Below are 15,391 nucleotides of genomic sequence, written 5' to 3' on the forward strand. Positions count from 1 at the left end.
AGAGGACGACCTTCCCAAGAGGAAGGGGAGGACGCCCTTCCGAAGAGGAGAGGACTGGTCTTTGGTCAAGGGTATAATATGAGTAGCTGCACTTTCCTGCTAGAACCTCCAAACAAGCTCTAAAAAGAAGGAACCAAGTGGACACCCCAAATCTTTTTTTCCTCCACTTCATTTTTTTATTGTTTATTCTATTACAGTTGTCCCAATTTTTTCGCTTTTGCTTCCCTGCACCCAGCCCATCCCTCTCCCCCACAGTCAGTCCCGTCTCCATTGTCCATGTCCATGAGTCATTCATACACAGGCTTTGACTAATCCCTTCTGCTTGCATCAGCAGCACATAGACTAAAAGTGGAACGATACAAGGAAGATTAGCATGGCCCCTGCGCAAGGATGGCTTGCAAATTCATGAAGTGTTCCAAAGTCTGTAAGAGGCCGCGGAGGAAGCAGCAGCAGGAGTGAGATCCATTAGGAAACAGCTCTTGTGTGCCACTTTCACAGGCAATGCCGCAACTCGACACAACTCTGCAAAGCGAAGCAGCTTGATTGGCCACTGGCGTGAGTTAGCATCTAACATGTCCCAGGCAGCGGAGCTGTGTGTACGAAGCAACGTTGTTTAGTGATTCAAGTCTGGACTCAGAGCCTGACTGCCTGGGTTTGAATCTGGGATCACAACTTAGTAGCTGTGTAACTTTGGGCAAGGTGTCTACCCTCTCTGTGTCTCAGTTTCTTCATCTGGGAAATGGGAATAGTAACAGTACCTCCCTCTTTGCGTTATTGTAAGGACTGTGTGATTAGAAGTGTGCTTGGTACTCAGAAATGTTGTAAATATTCAATAAATTAATTAATAGTAAGAAATTTAAAAAATATCTTTGATGAACCTGTATAGACAAAGGGCACATTAATTAACTTGAAAGAGTATTGTGAAAAGGGGCTTTTCTGGGGTATGAGACTGAATAATTATTATAATAACTATAAAATGGTAGAGTTACTAACTCTCCTCCTTGAGGAGAGAGCCCTTATTATTCCTTTTTCGCGGACATTCCCACTCTCCCAATCCATTCTCCCGTGGGTGGTAGTACTTCAGTGCCTGGGCTTTGGAGTGCAGGGCACGTGTGCTGTCACTCAAGCTCTGTGACCTTCAAGCCAGTCTCAGTCTCCTCATCTGTGAAATGGGTGGTGGGTTTAATGTGAGGACTAGAAAAGACAAAGAAATGAAGCACTGAACACTTGGTTCAATAACTTCTTCGTCTTCTCATTATAAATGTTCCCCTTAATCTCAGATCATATTATCCAGACTGAAGCTCTATAAAAGCAGGGACTTTATCTTACTTCTCTTTAAAGCCCCTTCAAAGGTCATTTGTGAAAATCAGCAAGTGATAGTTGTTGATAATATAATGATGATTGATGCTAGAAATTCTGAGACTTTTTTGGAGGACCAAAGAAAGAACAAGAAAAATCCTTGGCCTGGAACATCCCAGAAGATCCATTCTGAGGCCAAAAGAGAGGTGGAGATATGCAGGAAGCTTGTGCTTTCCCTGTCCAAAAAATTCTTTGGTCAAAAGCCCCATTCTTGACCAAACGGAGCTATTTGTTACCTGATTCATATCACTGCTGAAAATTGGCTCTGGCATATTACATTTCAACTTAGTTTTTTCAAGAACCCATTTTCTAGTTTTACATGAACAATAATTAATGTTACTAAATGAATTCATGGGAAAAAAACAAGAAAAACAAGAACCTCATTCTTGGCTTTGCCACTGAGTTGCTGGGAAAATCATCTGCTTTATGTCAGGTCCTGGTTTCCTCATTTGAGGTTATCAAGAAGGTTCCCTTTACCTCTGAGATGGGGAAGGTCCCAGATGGAACTGGTTGCAGCCAGGTCATCCGCCACTCACTACTGGAAAGGAAACCAAACAGACAAGATGAGGAACTTCCTTTCAACAAATATCTCGTAATTATGCTGATTTTTAAGTCACATAATCAGTCTAAAAGCAAATCCCATCTCAATGGAATTTATAAAAGGATTAGGAAATGGAGAAAATGGGGGCATGTTAGCAAGCCCATTTGATTTCATTTAAGTCCAATTCCCTTCATTCTTTACTGGTTTTTAACTGGTTAGGGTGGAGAGCACAAACAATTCATTGACTTCCATGCCTGTACTGAATTTTTTCTACTCTTGGCTGGCTATTATCTAACCTGCTTTTAAGGGGCTCATCCCTTCAGTCAAGATACTGAAGAAATGCGAATAAAGACTCTCTTGAGAGGTGGCCTGAACAACAGGGAAAACCCAGGTTAGGAAAAGACACAAGGACACTTTTAGTCTCAGTCCAGAAAAAGGATGCATGTCACCTTGACAGTTGTAGCTGCGGGCTTGGGATCTAAAGCCATTTTCTGCTTTTGCTCTCTTGGTTTATTTTTGTAGGTTACTGCGTATGCCAAATAATTAAGCTGTGTCAAATGAAATTCCACTCAATTTGATTAGCATTCAGACAAGTTCATTCAATTTTTATTGTTACGGCTTATTATGAGCAAATGAAATATATTAATCAAGGCTGCTATCAATTTATCCGAAGTCAGCCACATGTACATCTCCCTGATATTTGATCAAACTCTGGGTCACATTGTCCTGTACAAAAATAAGGCACTTTGATAGGGACAATGTCTGTCCACCTTTTCATCTTTGACTTTTGGCTTTAACCAAGGAGAAGGTGAGAAGATCGGCCGTTAATTAATTTTGAAATCATACAGACATCTGTGTAGCCCTTCAGGTGTTTAAGCACCCTCCTATGCATGAAGTAAATGTATCTGTACAACAGTTCTCTGAGGGAGGTCCTGTTTATTTATTTTTTTTCAGGTAATTTATTTGTTCATGCTTTACAATTTTCAAACCGCAACTTTAACTCTTTCAGTAAATTAGAAATTTTAATGTTGTTGGTACAATTTTAAAATGAGCAAAGCTCGATTTGAAGTGTCAGTGGCTTCCCCAAAGTTTGCTGCTGCTCAGCGTCAGTCCACTGTGGACCCCCAGCTCTCAATTGCAGCTCCTGGGCAACAACAAAGTGCTCTGACTGCATGTGATACCAAGCCAACGCTGGGTCAGAACCTCCACGCCACTCTCTACTGTAAATCTACTGAGGCCCTCATCACAGTGCTTATCTTACGATCTTTTAATGTTTTGCTGACCTGCCAGTCTCTCCACTCTGTTTGTGAACTTAGGGCCAGAACTCTCTCCATCTTTGTTTCTCTAATGCCCAGAATAGTGTCTGACACATCGGGGGACTTGATAGATGTCTGTCAAGAAACAAATAAACAAACAAATTCACCTCACTAGGCAGATTCCAAAACTTATAAAGTATTTTACAGATACTAAAATATTTGCATTTATATATTTTAGTGTAAATTAAAATTTTGATTGCTCCTGATAAGGAGAACTAAGAGGTTTTGTAGATGAAACCATTTATTTTTCCTTAGACAAATGTTGTCCATTCACTTCGATCTAAGCCTTGAAATCTTATCAATCAACAAATATTTGAGTATCTACTATGTACAAGATGCTGTGGTAGGTGCTGTAGGGGATCAAAGAAATACAAGAGGCTAGCCCCTCTCTCAGGGAATTTATAACTCTGTGGAAGGATTGGCTTCTCTTTGTCCACTGAAAGGTCTTTCCATGGAGTTTATAGTACCGATAATAGTCAGAGGAGTGGGGAGAACCACGACATAGTGAACGTGAGGACGCTTCTCAGAAAGCCATCCGATTGTCTATTTTATATTTCAAGACCCTCAACTATGGCTGTTTGGGGACATGCACTGATTCTTTAGAAGTTAATTCTCCAGATAAATAAAAGGGACACTGCAGATGCCTACATGTTACAAAATGCAGAAGGTGGGGAAGTGAGGAATAGGAACCCTTTCATCTTCAAGGCAAGAAAAAGTATTGCATGGGTCCAGGACAAACAAGACATAAATTTCAGGCTTGAGCCCCTCCAGAGCTGCTTCCTAAGCTCGGTCCTATCAGGGCTGTCAGGACTGAGTCAGTCTGAGTGGCACAGTGTGAAAGAGGAGGAGCCCTTCCCAACAGCCAGTGTCAGCCCTCTACTCCTGGGGGCTCACCCCATCTCTTCCAAATCCAGCTTAAACCCTCAGGGGTTCCAGTATTGGGAAGTGAGAATTAGAAGACCAATGGCGACAGCCAAGGACACCTTTACAAACCAGGGGGAGTGGGATCTTTCTGGAGCCAGAACTTGTGAGTTGTAAAACTCTCAGAGCCAGACAGAGGGAAGAAAGCAGATTTCTTTGGGGTTCTGTTGTTTATACTTCAGTGTTTGGTCTTAGAAGACCAAAATGGCCCTGTAAAGGCCTTGTCACTAGAGATTAAACACAGAATTACCTTGGTATAGCCAGACGCATCTTCTGTTTCTCTTTGTTTTCTTTGTAATGTCTTAACTTTTCTATTCCTATGTTATGTGTTTTTGTGGGTTCAGACCCTATATGTGTTTTAAATAATGAGGGTCAACATTTATTAAGTGCTTACGATGGTGAGGCCCTGTTCTAAGCACAACAACCCTGTGTGGTGGATATTGTTATTACTGCTGTCCCCATTGTACAGATGGGGAAACTGAAGCAAAGATAAATTCAGCATAGCTGGTAAGTAGTAAAGTTGGAACTTAAACCCAAGCTGGCCCTGGCTGGTGTGGCTCAGGGGAGTGAGTGCCAGCCTGCCAAACAAAAGGTAGCTGGTTCGAGTCCCAGTCAGGACACATGCCTGGGTTGCAGGTCAGGGCCCCAGTTAGGGTCTTGCAAAAGGTAACTGATTGATGTTCATCTCTCCCTCTTTCTCCTTCCCTTTCCCTCTCTCTAAAAATAAATAAAATAAAATATTCAACCCAGGCTATAAGTTTCCAGAATCTGACCATGTAACCATTAAGGTATAGTGACTCTTAATTGCCTGTAGGGCAAGTTCATAAGCATGGGAAAGGAAAAATCAAACCACATAGTACAAATTCTTTCTGAAGGTATTCTTGCAGATTCATATGTGAGGCACGAAGCCAAAGGGAATAATAGACCACTTCTTATCTTGCCAGTCATAGACCAAGATATCAGAAGGACATTCAGAATACATCCCCAACCAGAACCTGCCTAACATTTTCATGGAGAAGTGAATCCTGCTTCAAATGGAACCGGGAGTGCACTGGTGTGTTGTGTGGGGTGGGAGTAGAGGCAACTGAGGTGGCAATCATTAAGGGATGGGATTAGTCAATGCTGGTGGATATAAACTATGGAAGTTTGCCCAGCATTTAGACGTAAGGGATTTGATATAGATGCACCAACATGTATTTAAAATGTGTGGTGTTGGTTGAAACAGCAAAACACAGAACAAGGTCTATAGTCATGCTATCTTTAAGGTAAATTAAAAATATGTACACAAAACAGCACAATGTATTTTATAAAGATACATGGTGGGGGAGGGCTATGAAGGGGAAAGGATTGGGAATGAAAATCTGAAAAAAGATTGAGAATCATAAAAAAGAGAGGAGAAAAACACAATCTGGAGCAACATGGTCCTCATTGGGAATGTGGAGGGAAGGTTGTTAAATGTCTTGTCATTCATTTATTCAGTCACTCATTCACTTAACAAATACAGTATTCATGGCCGAGGGATGAGAGAGAGGCAGGTGGCACAGGGGAAAGGGAAAGGCTCTGGGATCAGAGAGACTAGAGTTCCAACCCTAGTTCCAAGTGCATTTGATGGGTTGCTTTGGGTAACTCTGAGGATTGAATTTCCTAAGATGCAAAATGGGAATAACATCTAATTCATAGGGTCGATGTGAACATACAACGCTCCTTGCATGCAGTACTTGACCCAGAGTGTATTTCACAAGCCCGTAGTAAGTGGTAACTACTATCTCCGCTGTACTGGTTATCAAAACAATGACAGTCCCTGCATCTTGATGGAAGAGAAAACCTGGGAAAAACAGGTGACCAAAAAGTTTAATTATTGAATTAGTGCTACAGAGGAAAAGATGTGGGGTGCTGTGAGATCATTTAAAAAGTTTTCAACTTGTTTTAGGGGCTTATTGTTAAGACTTTAGAGATATTTAAGTTGTTGAATAACTTCAAGTCAAATCGAGGAGTCCAGCCAGAAACACTTACGTGATATTGTTCAACAACGCCCTCAACGCAGGTGGAAATTATGGCGCCAGGCAGCAAGCACATGCTTGCTGAGGGCCCCAAGTGTTCAGGGGGCAGAAAGAAGTCTCCAAGGGCTGATGGGAGCTGAGATAGCTTGTGGGCTGCTAGGAGGGTCGGAGAAAAGCGCGGACAGAGTAAGTGCTGGAGGGAAAAATGTGCAGGGTCTGGTGGGGACCGGGAGCAGTCCCCTGGCCAGAGAAAGAGGTCTTATTCAACCCTGTCCCCTTTGGACGAATGTAAGAATTTCATACCCCTCCCTCTCCACACACATTGCTGGAGATGCTGATCTATGCCTTTAAATGGCCAGCCCCTGGTTATCTTCTGCGGATCTCCATTAACCAAGATTTGGTGGAGCTTTTCTTTTTGTAATTTACATTGGGACAGCAAGAGGCATTTATTTTCATTTTCCACGTGTAAAATTATCATACCAACTATGCTTTTCAAGCTACACTACCCCTTCCAGGAAGTTTTGAACTTGCCACCCCACGCCCTCCCACCACCACCACAGTTAACCCCCAGTCTTGGGCCCTCATTTTCCCCTAGACCATTGATTGCAAAATAAGTAGTGTGGGGTAGGGGGGAGATAAGCTGTTTTGGAAAGTAGGTTAGGGCCAGATAAGAGGGCCTTAAATGTTGCTAATGTCCCTGCTACTGTAACTACCCCCACCTGGGGCACAAATTCTTACTTGAGGTGGGCAAAGGAGGGCCATTTAGGGGCACACAGGAGGGAAGTGAGCTCACCTCTGTGGGATTCCGTTCCACAAGCCAGTATGCAGTCCTTGTTGGGTGGGGAGGAGATAAGCTGATGTATAAAATAACTTGGTTAGGTCAGCCCTGAGGCTGGGGAGTTGAGAATTTCCACAAGATCTGTCTCTGAGACCACTAGCTTTTGTTGTCCCAGAAAACCAGGAGCAAAGGATTCTTCCCATTCTGCAAGCTCCAAAAGCTTTACTCCCTTAAGAGGAGTAAATTACTTTCTTTAATTCTAACTTGGGATCTCCAGGTAGTACTGGGAGGGTGGTGGGGGAGAGGGAGGTCTCAAAGTCATTTTAATATTACAAATGGCAAAAATTAATGCATTGACCTGGGATAAGATTCAGAGGCTAAAGAAAGTCATGTCCTTCCCCTTGTGCTGTAATCGCATTTACTCAATGTGCTGACACTGGTCATCTACGCTATTTGCAAAGATGTGTCACATGATAAATGCAGTTTGTTTGGTAGACAGGGTCCTCAGAACATGATGGTGAAAGAGGTAGTGGTTGAGCAAATATTGGGGTTCCTGTTCTAAGAACCTCGTTGAATAAATGAGAAAAGAATCAAATTCTGCTAAGCAAAAGGGGATAAAAATATGGGAAAGTGTCATCAGGCTGGCAAAGCCACCTTCTACCCAGGGAAGAACCATGGTGAAGACCACAGAATCTGGGAGAAAAGAAGTGAGACAGAGATATTCTGCCACTCTTTCTGATTGTCTTTGAGTGGTAGTCACCTGTTGCAACCAACCTTAAGAAGCTATTTTGAGTCTCTGTCAGGCTTCCTATCCATATTTGGTGTTAGTTGGTACTTACCCACTGATGCATGAGTAGCACTGTATTTGTGAGGACAAGCGAAGCAGCCTTACACCCACCTGTCTTTTCCTGCCCGCACTCCACTCTAGTCCAGGAAAGCCACATTCAGGCTAGTTCTGTGCAGGAAATGGTGTTTAATCTCATTGGATTTCAATGATGAGAATAAATCTTTCTTTATCTGCCCATTTTCCAGTCCATTCATTCAACAAATACTCTTTTTGCAAGGTATTGTGGGGACTGTGGGGCTCTCCATCTCTGAGCCCAAGTTTTGTGAAGCTGATAATTTCCTAAACATTGCAATACCAGCTCTATGACAATACTGGGGATGACAATTCTGACACTATTATAACTTCAGTGATGAATTGTAATTAGCTAGTGTTTGGCCTGGTGGTTGGAAGCTTCCTAAGCCCAAGAGGCTAGGAGAGGAGCCTGTCTGGAACGCGAAGGCAGAGGTGATTCTGGGAGGAAGTGAGACTATAACCAGGACTAGATTGAAATATGCAGTCTGGGCAGGATCAGACTGAGACAATGGTTTTTCCCTCCCTGTGGCTTCTGCTTACACAACCTGGATATGGGTTACCTCCAATCCTATTTCAGAAAGTGGATCGAGTATGAGTTGGGAGTGGGTCTTGAGTACAAGATTCTTATTTAAAAAAAAAAAATTTTTTTTGAGCAGTGGGTGTCCCAGTAGTCAGGAGACCAGAGATCCAAGGGCCCTTCAACACCTAGCCTTTGTCCCCTAAAGCCCTCAAAGTCCAGGTAATTGAGTTCTTGACAGGTGTTGCCTGCCAACAGCAGTTGCCTGTACTGTTGGAAGGGTCAGAGGCAGGCTTGCTGGTGTCAGCTAACTCCAAATCTTTCCAAAAGGCAGTGATTGAACGTCGGTGCACTTGACCGAGCACAAGTCCCTGCCTTCTCTCAACCTTAGCCAATGGGCCAGCCACTTGGAGGCTGATGGAAATGCGCTACTGTTGGGTGAGGATAAAGGAAAACAGGGGGCCCATTGAGGACCTACCAAACTAGCTCCCACTTTGGCACCTAACATAGTCAATTTTAGCTGATCAGTTTCATTTCGCAACTTGGTTATATGATTCCCAAGCATTACCTCTTATCTCTAAACAGAGGTGTGAAAACAGAACCGACTTGGCTCAGACTGGCTGCCTGAAGGAGGGTCTTTGTGTGAGGCTCAAGGCTTGTAAGGTGGAAAAAGACACAGGATGTTGCCCCGTAGTCCCCTGCCTCAACTCTTCTATTTTTGCTTTCCTTCATCAAATGAGACCAGACATAGGTCCATGCATATAAAAACGTGGCCCCTGTACAGAGGAGAGATAATACTCATGCTACGATGTGGGACTTCAGCCTCTGCCCAGGGTGAACATGCAGCCCCAAATGAACTACTCAAATAGCTCGTGGATGTTTCCCAAATGTGTAGTGAGGCTTATGCACAAAAATGCAGCCAGCACTATTCACCACCTCTTGGGAGTAAGAAGCAAGATGGCGCCCTGCCAGGAGCCTCACAAAGCAGCGTTGTTAATGTTCTTTTAGATGCTCCTGTGTGGCTTCATCCGAGCAGAGGAGGATCTGTTTACGCTGCCTGGCTCCTATTGACTCCTCTGGGGGGATGGGAACTACAATGCTGGCCTCTGTTAGTCTCTGGAGTATGTTGGGAGTGCTTGGCCAGTGCTTGAGGGTGTCCTATGATCCTTCTTGGTTGGTGTGATACTGAATTACACCCCTGGAGGGTGAGCTCATTCCTGGACCTCAGAAAACAAGTTTCTGACTAGGTTTGGGGCAGAGGGAAAACTTCAGGCATGAGATTCATTGAGAAGCCCGTTGTCTCCTTGTGGTGAGTCCAAGGCAGTATTTCTTAGAGTTGGGTCGCTGGAAAACTGAGGGTCCAAGAGTTCATCCAAAATATATATGACAGTGAAATCTGTGGGGCTCAAACACATCTTTCTCCAAAATCACATTAACGTAGCAATGGTCTCATTGTTGAAAAAGTTCAGCAGTTGTTCTGCTGTGGTTTTTGTTTCCCCTCCAGAAAGGCTTTGCGCATTTCTGGCCCTTTGTCATGCTAAAGAAATTACAAAGCAGTAAAGGGAAGTCATCAGCTAGATCGTGAGGTAGGACCCTGGGTCAGACAGGACCCAAGGCCAGCCCCCATGGGCAAATAGCACAGTCAGATTTGAATCTCCTTCCACTTTCTTTCAGGGACTATCATCACCCTGGGGCTCTGCCCTGGGATGTTCTCTCTGTCACATTCTTACAGGACTTGCTTTCAGCAGACTGAGGCATTCATTACAACTCCTCATTGATCAGGCTTCATCAGGGGCAATGCGCTACATTAAAATCAGTATTTCCCCAGTGACCTAAATGTACCCTTTTAAGAAACTGTCCCTCGCATCTCTCCCCTTTACCTCCCACCTCTCTATCCATTAAAACATGAAATCTACACCACTTTTCTACCATGAAAGCCACCGGTTCGGCTGGTGGGCCCCTTTCCAGCTCCCTATATGCATGACATGTGATCTCTTAGTGCACCTCCTCATCTCTAGTCAGACCTCCCTCAATCCATTCTCCATCCCTTAGCCAGAGTGGGGTTCCTAAAATGAAAATCTGCTTGCCATTACCCAGCTGAAAAGGTTTTTTTTTTAAAAAAAAATTAAACTTAAATTTATTGATTTTAGAGAGAAAAATACCAATTTGTTTTTCCACTTATTTATGTATTCATTGATTGACTCCTGTCTGTGCCCTGACCAGGGATTGAGCCTGCAGCCTTGGCACATTGGGCCAATGCTCTAACCAACTGAGCTATCTGTCCAGGGCCAGAAAAGGTTTTAATAGTTTCTTGTAGATTTGGGGAAAACATAAAAACTCTTATATGGCATTCAGATTCCTTAAGGATCTGGAACATTCCTCTCTCTCCCTTTCCTTATCCTATGTCATTCTCACACCAGATTTTTCCAAGTCATTTCTGGCTGCAGCCCCCATGTGAGGGTTCTAGTGGGACCACATCTGTCTTTTCTTTCAGACTGAACAAATGAGGGCAGGCAGAGTGTCTTAATCTTTCTTCCTATCCCCAGCACCTCACAGAGGCTGCAAAAGACAGGTGCTAATTGCTTGCTCAGTCATTTTAACAGAAATCTTCCCAATATGTATCGTGCACCTTCGTAAACAAAATGTTTTCAACCACGTTTAACTATTTTTCGTTGGCTCTGTTGTTTTCCTGGAGAGACTGTGCTTGATCACCATTGTGCCTAGGTATCATGGGGAGGGCGCTGGCCCGGAGTCCTCAGGCTCCAGACCTGGGAAGGATAGGAAAGCATTTTCAGAGGGTACTCTTGTCTGAACTAGCAGCTTTTCAAAACCAGTTTGACCAAAGAATTCTACTTCTGGTATTCTATCTCCTGGAAATGTGGTTCTTGAGAACAATATATTGGAGCTGATGACTAAAAGACCCAGGTAAATTTTCACCACAGAAAATGATGTAACAACTATTAATAAGATGGGAATAGATGTGTGTTTCCAACATGACATACGTCCATGGTATTGGCCAAGGAAGTGAGTTGGAGAAAAATTTAGACAGAATCATTCTCAAATATCTCTGTGTAATTTTTTTTTGTGTATAAAAAATGTCTGGAAGGATACACATCCAATGAAGGACTATGTTCATTCCTGAAGAAAGAGGGAATTGTCACTTTTACATGATGTTTTTGGAGTGGCCCGAGTACTGAATTACTCCTGTGTAATGTGGATAGTATAGGGTTAGGGTACACGACCTTAAAACTCTAACATGATTAGCAGTGACATGATTGATTTTTCTCTGCCACCTGCCTGCTTCCTGTCTGTCAGAGGTCATTGTCCTGCCTTCATTGCATTGAAACAGGGGATTCTGGAAGATGGGACAGGTTTTCCAAGAACTAAAGTCCTGGCCTGCTAATGGGGAAGGTGATGGTGCAGGAGACTCTTTTGGTCAGGGGACTTCCCTGAAATGACTCAGGAGGTGGCCATTGTGGCCGAGTCTAAACAGTTCATGTTTAATGTGTGGCACTTTGTTCTGTCAGTTATGCTGTCGGAGAGAATGTCTGGGTTTGGGTTTATGTGCAGACGTGTATGTTGAGGAAGAAGTGGTGTAACGATATAAATGTTAATAACTACCACTTACTGAGTGCTTATGGTGTCAGCACTGGGCAAATGCTTTACCAACATTCCCCCACCTACGCCTATGATTAAATTTTCTCCATAAAACCTATATATTTAACAAAAATTCTCATTGACTTCCTCCTGCCCCCGATACAAAAACTAAAGTTTACAGATAATAAGTGATAAAGGTATGTCTGGCTGAATCCAAATTTCATGCACATCACACTGCACAGCCTAACCTCACTACCTAAGGGAGTCCAGTTTCTATAGCTATGACTGCACGAGAATTCATGGGTTTTCAGGCATCTGTCTGAAAGTGCCTGCACAGCACCAAGAAGCAGTGTGGTGTAACGGAAAGAGCACACACCTTGCAGGCTGACAGACCTGGGACTTTCACTTGATAACATGAGGACAAGTGCCTTTCTGAGCCTCATAAGGCTGTGGTGAAGAATAAAGGAGCTGGTGGACCTAAAGCACAAAGCCCTGCTTGGCAGACAGGAAGAGGCTATTCGCAGTATGGGTGTGGACACCACTCCACAGCCAGCACTCTGCCCTTTCACTCACCTTATCCTGTTTGACCCTCGAGAGGAGCAGGAGCTGGAGCAGGAATGATCAATCCATCTCCCTATCCCTTTAACTGACTTGCTGCAGGCTAGAGTTGATTATACTCAAGTATCTGCTTCCTCACTCCTTATCCACCTCAAACTGCTTGAATCTGCTTTGAACCCACCACTCACTTGAAACTTCTCTGACCAAGGTCACCTATGGATTGCTTAGGGCAAAATCAGTTGGATACTTTTCTGTCCCTGTCATGCCTTGACTTCACAATGAACATTCTTCCCTTAGCTTCTAGGTCTCACACTTTCCTGTGTCCTCCCCACCCCCACCCCCTCCTCCTCTCCAGTTGCTGCTTCATTGTCTCTCTTCTTCCTCAATGGCCCCTTGCATGTTGTTTCCTGCTGTCTCTCCTAGACCCTATTCTGATTGTTTCTAGTTCCTTAGTACTTCCAAAACCCACTGATATCTTTTCACCGAACAACCAGAGCAATCTTTAGACCTGGGCTTATCATCCTCTATTCCATCGGACCTACCCTCTGCTCCTGGGATAAAGACCACAGTCTCCACTCAAAATGGCTTTGAGGTCCTACCATCAGGCTCTTGCCTACCTTTCAAGTCTCATCTTGCCCACTCTCCCCCCACCCCATTCTCTGGGCCCCTTTCCCCTAGGCCTTTTGCACACGTGCTCTCTTGTGCTACAACACTTCCCCCACTGCCCTTCATCCTCGGGCCCTTCTGCTTCCATTTGCACCCCCTCCTATGTCTTTGCCAACCAACTTCCAGTCTTAGTTTAAATATCACTTCCCCAGGAAGCCTTTCTAACCAGAAGTAAGACCCATACCAGACAGGGTCCCCCTGGTTATGTTTTTCTCAGCATGCTGTACCTTTCCTTCCTAGCATGTACAATAATTGTAATTAATTATTTGTGTAATCATTTATTGAATATTTTTAATAACTCCCCCCAAAATGTAGACCTGCTAAAAGTAGTTCCCATTGGTCTCAGGCACCCTCCATCCCTTTTGAACCTGGTGCCTTTAAGTACTTGATCCACAATTGTTGGTCAAATAAGTGGATCTGTGTGGATGCTGCCAGCTCTCTCCTTCCTGCTGGTTTCTGCTTTCCCTCCTTCCAGTCCTCCATCCACCCTCCAAACCACAGAGTTATTTTTTTGAAACACAATCCTTGACCATGTCATTCCCATCCTTAAACCCCTTTGCCGACCTCCCACTGCCCAAGACAAAGTTGAGACTTCGCTCTGCTTCTCTCCACAGTCTCATTTTTAAAAATAAGCTCATCCTTGGAATTCTAAGTTCTGTTGCATTTAACTGCTTCTAGTTCCTGTAAATGGTCATCCTTTCTGTTCACCACCCCACCCCACCCCGTCCATTTGTCCAGCTACTTTGTCTCCCTGGCCTGGCTGGGGTGTGTCTCCTGTGTGCCCTAGTAAAATCTGTGATACCCCAAGCTTAGTGTTTGTCTACATGTCTGTCTCCAGGACGGCAAGATCTTTGAGGGCAGAACCCAGATTTGCTCTGCACTGTGTTCTCAAACCCCTGAAACACTGAGCCTGGCACACACGTTCAATACATTTTGCTGAGTGAAAACTTAACCTGATCTGTAGAGCCTGTTGCTCATAAATTAAGCCTCATCAATTTGAATGATTGGTCCCGCTCCCCTTATGCCAGATAAACACATTGGTTCCTCTAGAACCTTGAGGAACAGCCACTCTGAAGAGAGTATTCATGCTCTGTTATGCATTATTTGGTGGTGTGTAGGGGGTGGGTGAGAGGAAAGAGAACTTTGTAGGAAACGTATCTCTTTAGTTCTCTACTGCCTGCTGTTTCTTCTCTTGCTAAGATAAAATAAAATACCTTTCTTCATTCTCTCTCTACTCACTACCTGTGAGTGCTGGTTGGAGGATTTCTGGGAAAAAGTGGTACAATATGCTATGCAGTTACCAACATAAGACTCTCTCTAGGTTTGAGATGTATAAAACAGCTTCTTCTTCTTCTTCTTCTTCTTGTTCTTGTTCTTCTTCTTCTTCTTCTTCATCTTTTTAGTTGTCCTAGGCAACAGGGAAGAGATATGCTTTTAAAACTGTGGGATTGGATAATGGGCACCAAGGCCTGCTAACACCTAGGTGTATTCAACTCTGCAGGTCCCACCCCTCCCTGCTCACCTGCTATACTCAACTTCAATCACACAGCTCACTCCTTCCCCAAAGCCCCTGCACAATCCTGCCCTGAGAAGTAGTTATCAACCCAGACTATGCGTTAGAATCACCAAGCTTTTAAGAATACAGATGTCCAGGACTTTCCCAACATCATTTGAATAAGAATTCCTGGGATGGGCTTGAGCCCCATAATTTTGAAAGCTTCCCAGGAGATTCTAATGTGCACCAGTGCTGGGAACCACCACCCTAAGTCTTGCTGGTCTTCCTGATAGAAAGTCTTCTCTGCCTGACCTAAGCTCCTGCCTAAGAGATGTTACTTACTTCCTAACTTCTCGTCCAAGGCACCCACACCCAAATGGTCCTCTTATGTGACCCGGGAAGACACTTTATTTGGAGCAGTCTCATGACAGCCCATTATGGCTATTTGTGATGGATTTCCCCTGCTAGGCCATTGGCTTCTGGAGGACCCTCGGTAGCATAAATCAGAATGCCCAGGACATTGTGGGCTTTTAATAACTATTAATTAGATTGAATGCAATGGAAACCTCAGCTGCTTTGGGATTCTCATGAGTTGTGAGGGAGTTAGTTCTCCCTTTCCTCATCCATGCTGAACCAAGAAACTGTGCCCTTTTCTATTTTGCCCTGCTAACCACCCTTCATGATGTGGGCCACAGTGACTGCAGTAAGCCCAGTTTGGCTCAAACATTAATTACAGGGTTGTTTCAAGGGCCTTGGAACACACTTGGAATGGTTCAGGCCAACA

At 44.0% G+C, this 15,391-nt stretch overlaps 1 non-coding gene across 1 annotated transcript; it reads left to right on the forward strand.

Moving 5' to 3' along the window:
• Nucleotides 1-318: 318 nt before the first annotated feature.
• On the forward strand, nt 319-425 carry LOC112323082 (U6 spliceosomal RNA). Its single transcript, XR_002976710.2, has one exon. It is a non-coding gene; the product is annotated as a U6 spliceosomal RNA (small nuclear RNA).
• Nucleotides 426-15,391: the final 14,966 nt, after the last annotated feature.

Source organism: Desmodus rotundus, chromosome 10, assembly GCF_022682495.2.
Source record: "Desmodus rotundus isolate HL8 chromosome 10, HLdesRot8A.1, whole genome shotgun sequence".
NCBI lineage: Eukaryota > Metazoa > Chordata > Mammalia > Chiroptera > Phyllostomidae > Desmodus > Desmodus rotundus.